This window comes from Adiantum capillus-veneris, chromosome 17, assembly GCF_014529385.1.
Source record: "Adiantum capillus-veneris isolate H3 chromosome 17, ASM1452938v2, whole genome shotgun sequence".
NCBI lineage: Eukaryota > Viridiplantae > Streptophyta > Polypodiopsida > Polypodiales > Pteridaceae > Adiantum > Adiantum capillus-veneris.
Window position 1 is genome coordinate 79,843,653 of NC_140947.1, and position 10,200 is coordinate 79,853,852.

Genomic DNA, 10,200 nt, shown 5'->3' on the forward strand with positions numbered 1-10,200 from the left:
AGGTTTTACCCTATTTTCACCTTGACAGTGGAAATTTGACCAAATTTTGACAGATCAAAGCCAAAAGATGAGAATTGCCAGACATCCTACCCAAATTGTGTCCAAGGCCTAATTTTGAGACCAAACCATAGGATGACTCCATAGGCATATTCTGAATGTTGTATTGAGTGCATGTGATCAATTTCATCTCATTTGGGTCAATGAAAGAAAGATTGAGCAGACTTTAGCATTTTTGACTGAAAAAGGCAAGGGTAGCTAGTTTTGGGGTCTTTTGACATCCAAATTAAAATCTAAGCATAGCATTGGGTTGCTGACATCAAGGGAAAGCTGTGGCTCAAGTTTGGGGCAATTCTAAGCACTTAGACATCCTACGCGTAGGATGTCTTCACCATGATTTAGCACTCCAAATCAACCTATGAGCATACCACAGTGATCAGCACCTTAAGGAGAGTCTGTGGTTCAAATTTGGGGCAATTCTGAGCAGTTAGGCATCCTACGCGTAGGATGTCTAAGGCATGATTTAGAGGCCAAATTCAAACTGTGGACATAGCAGGGTGTTGTATAGCCTTAGGCAAGCCTCCTAGTTAATTTTGGTCCAATTTGGAGTTGATTTGACTAGTGAATTCATCAGAACAGACATCAGGCTTTTGGAACAGATTCTTGATCATTTGACCAACCTATAGGTGTCATAATCAAAAAGTAAAAATAGCTGTGAGCTTAGCAAATCAAGGGGAAGCTACAGAGCAAGTTTGAGTTGAAACAGAGCAAAAAGACATCCTACGCGTAGGATGTCTTCAGGGTCATAAAGTGGTCAAAATTCTACTTTGGCCATATAGGGAGTTTCCCAGTGTCTCAAGGATTCCAGAACTTTTTTCAAAAGTGAATTTGGACCTTGTTTAGCCTATTTACCAAGCAAAGACAAGAATTGTCAGACATCCTATTCTTGGAGTGCACTAGAAGCTTATGCAGCCCAAATCCTGACCTATTGGCATCCAAACTCAAATCTAAGCATACCATTGGGTTGCTGAGCACTAGGAGAATCTTGGGATCAAGTTTGGACAAAATCTGAGCACTTAGACATCCTACGCGTAGGATGTCTAAAGCTTGATTTAGGACTCCAAACCAACCTATGAGCACACCACTGTGATCAGCACATCAAGGAGAAGCTGGGGTGAAAATTTCAAGTCATTCTGAGCAAAAAGACATCCTACGCGTAGGATGTCTCAAGGCCATTTTTAGGTCCAAATGAAATTCTGAGCATACCATTGTGTTGCTGGACTTAAGGGGAGTCTCTGGACCAAATTTTGTTAAATACTGAGCATGTAGACATCCTACGCGTAGGATGTCTTTAGACCAGTTTTAGGGTCCAACTGTACTTTTGACCATACAGGAGTGTTCACAGCGTCACAGAGATCCCAAATCTTCTTTTAAAATTGAATTTGGGCTCATTTTGACCAGTCTAAACTGCATTTCACTATTTTGGCCATAACTTTTACAAACGGTATGGGATCGGAAAAGTTTTTATATCAAAATGTAGCTTGAAAGAAGCTCTACAGATCTTAGAGAAAAACATGAACTGAATGTATGCCAACGGCAACCATTCAGTTCAACTTTGAAAAAAACGTCGTTTGAGGCCTCAAAATACATCCGCAAGTTAGGGGTGTCTGAAAGCGACAATTTGCGAGAATTGTTACGAAACGGTTGCGGTTTTGGACATAGTTTCGACTTTTCCCTAACCAAAGCACTTGAACACAGTGGACTAAGTCTACTTGAACCAAGCAAAAGCTCTTAAGCCCAAAAATCATGTTTACCCTAGATTCAAATGCAGCTTACACAAGCTTGGAGATCCCGACGATAGAGGAATATCCTCCCACAGTGGATCTTCCAAACTTGCAATTGATAAAGATACATCTTGTTGAGAGAGTTTGGATGATTGGTCACGAGAGTGAAGGACTATATAGATACATTGACGACAATGAGGTCAATCTTTATAGGTGCTCAGATCCATACCTAGAAGAGATAGCGTATTACTGTTACCATATACGTGTGGTAGTGATGTGTGTGAACACACTAGGACCGCCGGGGCATTTTTTCCCTCTTTAGGAGGTTTTTTTCCCCGTGCATTGTATATACGCCCATCACTCTAGGGCTATCCATCTTTCCATTGCACACTAAGTAACATACTCTCTATTGTGTGCCTTGAGCTTCCTTCGTCTTCTCCAAGCTGTGGGTGTTTCTCTGCAACCCTAATTCCAACAATTGGTATCAGAGCAGGTCACGTCCTCCCGGGCTTAGTCGCCAGCTGCTCCAGCACACGTCTGCTCACTTTCTCCGATTTCAGTGAGCTTTGGCGAGCGTTCGCAGGTCGACAAATATTTTGGGAGCACTCGAAGAGCTTGGTCTGCTCAGAATTTTGATTTGGGCTCATTTCGGCCTCCGTTTCCACTACGGGCAGTACTGCACAGGCTATTTCGTCATTTTGTGCAGATTTTCTGTCAGTACCGTTTTCTGCATAACAGGTGCCTTATAGTCTTCTACGGTTTGTGCTATATAGCACAAGTTGTTCCCGCTCCATTTCTCCTGTTTTCGGGCAGTTTCCACATCAGGTGCAGCATTTACCATGGCTGACAACAACAACACAGATGTGTTCAAGATGTTTGCTGCTGAGGACAGGTTGGATGGGGACAACTACCCTATGTGGGCTTATATGATGCAACATGTTCTTGTGTCAAAAGGTGTCTGGAACATTGTGCAGGGCATCGATGTACGTCCTGGTTCTGAAGATGTAGGCGATGTTGAGGATGTTGCAGGTCTTGCTGCAAGGATTGCAGCTGTTAGAGTTGTTTTGCCTACGACAAAACAAGCTCGTTGGGATGTTAAGGATGCGCAGGCTCATGCATTGATTGCATTGTCTGTGAAGCGCACCATTATTCCTCACATCCGTTCAGCAAAATCTGCAAAACAGGCTTGGGATATTCTAGCAGGTCTTTATGCAAGCCGCAATGAGGCTAAAATTGCTTTGCTGCGTAAAGAGCTAGAGTCGAAGATTATGCATGAGGAAGATGATATGGACACTTTCCTTGCTAGTGTCAAGGATATCAATGAGCAACTCATTTCTGCAGGTGAAGTCATTTCGGACATTTCCCTTGTGCAGACTGTTCTTGATGCCTTACCAGATTCCTACCAGACTTTTGCTAGTACTTGGAGACTGATGACCCAAGGAAATCCTGAAGTTGTCAAGTTTGATGCATTATGCACATTGCTGTTGCAAGAGTCAATTTCTAGAAAAAACAGGACTAGGCAGCGTGCAGTTGAACAGGCTTTTATTGCTTCTCAAAGAAAGGGTGGTAACAGTAATGCAGCCACTTCTTATGGTTCTGCTGCGAGTGGCAAAAATTCTGTTCCTAATGCTTCTGCTGGCAGCACTTCGTCTGGCAATTCTGGTGATAAGGGCAAAAAGAAGATGCGTTGCCATTATTGTAAAGCCAATGATCACTTGATCAAGTCGTGTCCTAAGTTGAAGGCCAAAGAGGCTAAGAAGAAAGAGGGTGGTTCCACTGCAAATGCTGGTTCCACTACAAATGCAGCCATTGTTGAGTCTTCTGTGAAAGGAGATTGTGATGCTGATGTTGATGCAGAATGGGCTTTTAGCGCAGAGTGCACTTAAAATCCTGCTGTCCATGATGCATGCTTGTGAGTTGCTGCAGATTCACATGTGTGGTATTTCGACAGTGGTGCTACAAAGCACATTACCTCACATCGTGAATTGTTTACCTCTCTCGAGTCTGTCCCTCATGGGAATTCAGTCACTTGTGCCAACAACGCCTCTTATCCAGTTCAGGGAGTTGGAAAGATTGTGCTCACTACTGCTAATGGCAGTTCCTTCACACTTGTTGATGCACTTTATGTACCTAGGATCAAGAAGAATCTCAAGTCTGTATCCGCACTTGCTAGACTTGGACTTGTAGTCAAATTTGTGGATGACAGATGTACAGTTCATGATCTCAGTTTTGGTGATGAAATTGTTGCATCTGGGCTTTTGTGCCGTGGGCTGTATAAGCTCACTTTGTATGACAAGTGTGGACAAAATTTTGCAAATGCTGTTGCAGATTCAAGGGCTATTTCAGATGCAAAACTTTGGCATGCACGTTTTGGTCATCTGAATTTTGCCAGTTTGCTGCGTTTGCAGAAATCTAATATGGTTGCTTCTTTGCCGCCTCTTGAAGCACCTATCAAACATGTTTGTGAAGGCTGTATTCTGGGTAAAATGCAGTGTTCTAAGTTTCCAAAGGATGGTTCAGTTAGGGCCACATGCAGGTTGCAACTTGTGCATAGTGATGTTTGTGGGCCCATGCAAACTCCGTCCTTGGGCAATTACCTGTACTTCGTGACTTTCATTGATGATTACTCCAGGCATGCATGGGTATTTCCGCTTAAAGCGAAGTCTAAAGTTTTTATGTGCTTCAAACAATTTTTGGCTATGGCTGAAAATGTCTCAAAATGTACTATGGGCACCCTCCGTTCCGATCGAGGGGGGGAGTATATGTCTCATGAATTTAATGCATTTCTGGCTAGTCGTGGGATAAAACACCAATGTACAGTGCCTTATACACCTCAGCAAAATGGTGTTGCTGAGAGGAAAAACAGGTCACTAACGGAAATGGCACGATGTATGGTCAAAAGTCAAGCTTTGCCGCATTCTTTTTGGCTTGAGGCCATCATGTGTGCCACTTATGTACTTAAGAGGTGTCCTACGAAAGCTTTGCAGTCTATTACTCCATATGAAGCATGGCATGATAGAAAGCCTTCTATTGAGCACATGCGTGTTTTTGGCTGTTTGGCATATGCTTTGGTGCCACAAGTGCAGCGCAGAAAATTGGATGATAAGGCTGTCAAATGTATTTTTGTTGGTTATAGTGCTGAAAGCAAAGGTTACAAGTTGTATCATCCGCAAACAAAACGTATTCTGGTTTCACGGGATGTAGTGTTTGTGGAAGATTCTGTTCAGCCCTTGCTGTCATGTACTAGAGACAGTAATGTAAGCTCACAGGACATTTATGACACTTTGTTGCCTCTTTTCAGTAGTGGAAATACGAATGTAAGTTCCAATGAGGCAAATGTACAGCCTATGGGGGTTTCTGAAATGTTTTAGAACAGCCTATTACTGATGCAGATGTACATGATGTACTTGATGAGGAAAGGGCTGAAAATGAGCAGGCTAGAGGTATGCCAAAATGGCTGGTGCACACTTTGCGTGACAGTAAATTGGATGCACCTTTATCTAGTCGTACTCGTTCAGGCTCTCGCCATGCATCTTATGCATCAGATTGTTATGCTTTGGCTGTGTCTAGTTTACATGATGTTGAGGAGCCTCTGTCTTTTGATGAAGCACAGAATTCAGAAAATTGGATTGCTGCCATGAAATCAGAATATGATGCACTTATAGAGAATGACACATGGACTTTATGTGATTTGCCTCTTGGCAAAAAGGCCATTGGTACGAAGTGGGTTTACAAGTTGAAACGCAAGCCGGATGGTGAGATCGATCGCCATAAGGCTCGACTTGTTGCAAAGGGTTATGCACAACAAAAAGGCATAGATTATGAAGAGACTTTTGCTCCCACTTGTCGTATGACTACTGTGCGTTTTCTATGTGCATTGGCAGCTCATTTTGGTTGGGATGTACATCAATCAAACATTGTTACTGCTTTCTTGAATGGTGACATATTTGAGGAAGTTTATGTAACGCAGCCTCGCGGTTTTGTCATAAAAGGACAAGAGGACAAAGTGTGCAAATGTAAGAAGGCTTTGTATGGGTTGAAGCAATCTCCTCGTGCTTGGTATGAGAAAGCTGACACTCATTTGGTTAAACGAGGCTTTCGTAACAGTCCAACAGAAAGCACATTGTATGTAAAGCGTGAGGATGATGTATTTCTCATTGTGGTTCTTTATGTTGATGATTTGCTGATCACTGGACCAAATGAGAGACATATTGCTGAATTTAAGGCTGATTTGAATGCTACTTTCAAGATGAAAGATTTGGGGCTGTTGCATCATTACTTGGGTATACAGTTTAAGCAGTGTGATGGTGGTATTGCCTTGTGTCAGAAAAGTTACATAGAGACATTGCTATGTAAGTTTGGACTTGAGGATTGCAAACCTATTGCCACTCCCATGGAAACAGGTTTGAAGTTGAGTCTACATGATGCTTGCGATCCTGCTGATGTCACTCTTTACCAAACTGCTGTTGGTTGCCTCATTTATGTATGCAACACGAGGCCAGATATTCAGTTTGCAGTCTCGCAGGTCAGCAGATTTATGCATAGCCCAGGGTCTAAGCATTGGCAGGCTGTCAAGAGGATTTTCCGCTACCTTAGTGGCACTTTACATCTTGGCTTGTTTTATCCCAAGGGGGGATCATTGCCGCCAGACTTACATGCTTTTTCGGACTCAGATTGGGCTGGTTGTTTTGACACGCGAGTGTCCACAAGTGGTTTTTGTTTCATGCTTGGCAGTTCATGTATATCATGGTTGAGCAAGAAGCAACCTACTGTGGCCACTTCGAGTTGTGAGGCTGAGTACAGGGCAGTCTTCACAGCTACGGTTGAGTGTGTATGGCTCAGACGCCTTATGGCTGACTTGGGTGTTGGACAGGACACTGCCAACACTATCTACACTGACAGTCAGAGCGCATTGGCAGTTGCGAGGAACCCAGTTTTTCATGCTCTCACAAAGCACATTGAGGTGCATTACCACTATGTCAGGGAGAGGCTCTCAGCAGGAGAGATCAGCTTGGCTTATGTGCCAACACAGGACAACCTTGCAGATCTTTTCACAAAGGCATTGTCTCGTGAGAAGCTTGAAGCTTTCCGCAAAGCTTTGGGCTTACTCCCCTTTGTGGACTGATCCTGTCCTCAGGGCATGGCACTTCCCTTTACTCATGTGCCAGCTCTCGTTCACCGCATCACTCCAGGGGGGATTTGTTACCATATACGTGTGGTAGTGATGTGTGTGAACACACTAGGACCGCCGGGGCATTTTTTCCCTCTTTAGGAGGTTTTTTCCCCCGTGCATTGTATATACGCCCATCACTCTAGGGCTATCCATCTTTCCATTGCACACTAAGTAACATACTCTCTATTGTGTGCCTTGAGCTTCCTTCGTCTTCTCCAAGCTGTGGGTGTTTCTCTGCAACCCTAATTCCAACAATTACAAGCTCTTATATTTCTACACATACGGAGTCGACTGTCAATGGAGATCTATAGTTGTCAACAAGTATGGACGAGAATACAGAATTGTAGAAAGCACAAATCCACAGACTATACTAGAAAGAGGTGAATATTTGGTCAATGAAGGACCGCAAATGCCTCCACCAAACACGAGAATTCCTATAGGAATTCCAAGAAGAGAGCCACCAGGATTCTCTTCAAGAGCGATAACGAGAGAAGGATTGGGAGAGTCTCTGGTTAGACTTGTAGACAATCGACGAGTTACACCATCCCAAGTCCAGAAATGGGTAAACAGAAAATACTCCGGAGATAAAGATCCGAGAGATCATGTAGAATGTTAGCCGAGTTGCTCAGAATAAGACCAAACATCTGGGCTAATGTGGGTAAATGTCTAGAGAAATTTGGTGTAAAAACCCCAATGACTCAAATCGAGGAAGGCATCAAAGAGCTTGAAATGCCTCAACTAAATACTAGGCCAATGCCATTAAACAAGGTAGGCGAGTATTACGAGGGAGAAGATGGAAACACCACCCTTGCTGTGGAATTCAATGGTGTAAAAACCATGGCAATCCTTGACAGTGGAGCTGGTGTGGCCATTGCAACCAAAGAGGTTTGGATAAAATGGGGAAAAACTGCCTTGATATCCGCATGAATGACCCAGCAGCTTGCAGACAGACACAAGGAAAAGCCCCTAGGACTGCTAGAAAAAGTACTTGTTACTTCTTGTGGCATTGAATATGAACACACTTTTGCTATTGTTGACTTTGGCAAGAAGCACAACTATGACATCATTCTGGGAAGACCATTCATGCGACAATTGAAAATGGTCCAAGATTGGGGTTATGACCATATATACCTGAGACATATGGAAACCATAACAAAGATAAACTTGAGGGACCATAGCTATAGGGATGTGACGAGAACACTGGTTGAGGAGTTTGATTCCGCCACAGTAGCAGGATCAGAACTTCCAGCTTGGTTAGGTAAGCCTAAAGAACTGTGGATGTGAGGAGTTTCACAATGTGGTAGCTTGAAACTTGAGCAATGTATCCTAGAGCGAGTTATAGAGGATAGGGACTATATCCCATAACCATTTCCTGAAGAAGAGTTAGAGCCTTTTGGATGGGAACACATCTTGGCTACTCTGGATGTGTGCGCCGTGGAGGATGCTCCCACAACAAAGTTTTGTGATGAAAATGGCTATGATGTCGTTCCTTATTTTGCAGTGAGTGTAATCTAGGAAAACGAAGAGAACTAGACATCAATAAGCTCTCGACATTAGGAGCAAACAAAGAAATGTGGAGAATCAAAAGATGAAGAGGACGACGAGTTCTATGACTCTCTAGAACACTTCGAGCTTCAAGAAGATCAACGACCCGGGAATCAATGTCATCGCTACACGAATAACGTGCATCAAAAGTGGATTCCAAAGTCCTAAGTGAAAACACAACCACCACAAGCATCCTCATACATGGCTCCTAATAAGGATGCAAAGACTCAGCTAGGAGGAATACGACCAGAGCAACGAGCTAACAATGCTCTAATCAATGGGCTAGAAAAGTCCTCCAAGAAACTACCACCCACGAGCAAACAGACAGTAACTTTCCACTACCAGCCAAAAAATCAAGGGAAAGTACAAGAAGTCAACCTTGTTGAGGATAGTAGCGATAGTGATGAATCTTACGACATTCCCTATCATCAACTCAGGCCATCACTATCACCAACCCCTTCAGCAACAACCATGACAGGTCAAAAGAACAGGACAACAAGTCAAAGCCAAAAATCTCGACAAATCTAGATACAAAAAAGCCAGATCGGTCAAAAATAGATATGGATCAAGAAGACAAAGATCTCTAATGACAAATCACAAGATCCAACACCAAAACAAAAACAAGGAAAGCGTGCACGAACGGGTAAGAATATCACAAAGTTGCAAGCTTTCACAACTCAGGTTTGGGCTCCAAAGAAGTTGATTCAAGCACAAAAAAGTCAGGAATTCATTTGGATTCCAAAACAACCACAATATCAACTTTCAAAGCCTAAATCCCGTCACCAACAAAGCGTACAAGGGCTGAAGCAAAGACCACTGTTGACTCACACAACAAAAGGGTGGATCCCAAAGAAGTCTCTTCAAACACAAACGAAGCACGAGCAAGTATGGGCTCCCAAACGAGCGTCAGCAACAAAACAACCAATAATTGCAAAGAAATGGGTCCCAAAGAAGAACAACAAAACTGATGCCAGTCCATCGCCGCTTGAATTCTTACAATTCTTCCTACGATTACAGTACAGTTAGAAGAGAGCGATTCGCTTCAATCAAGAAACGATACAGGAGCTTCAAAGACCATTACATTGCTTAGAATAGGAAGCCTCGCCAACAAATGCCAATAATCAAATTGCTTATACCCACATCTTGCACAACATAAATCTTTTCCATGCATTGACTGTGTATGCATAATAGGGCTACATTACAAGGCCTGCATAGGCACAACTTTTAATTGCCCAAGCACAACACATACCCTTTGCGATACCCTATCGTAAAGGATGACTCCAAATAGGAAGGGGGGAGGCATTCTAAATGCGGACCTAGCTTTATGACTATTAGAGGGCAATGTTTTGTGAGAGGCATTGAATTTTTGCGTTTTATTGTGATAATTTTTTGACAAAATTTAGAGTATATGCCCTCATAGTAGTGTCACATAAGAGTATGGGGACAAAATCCATATATGAGCCCCTAGGGACATGTGTATAGCGTACATAGCATTTAGATTTCTATTTGAATGATTTTTCTTTTGCTGAGTTGTTTTAAGATTTTCTTTTTTTATCATTAAGAAAAAAAATTTAAAATCCATAATCCACATAAAGAAAAGACTGACGAGAGGCCTGAGCACTACAAAGAAATGAAGGTATAGGAAAACGAGAAAACTTCACGAATTATGTCTCAGCAACCACTACAACAGCCGAAGAACTT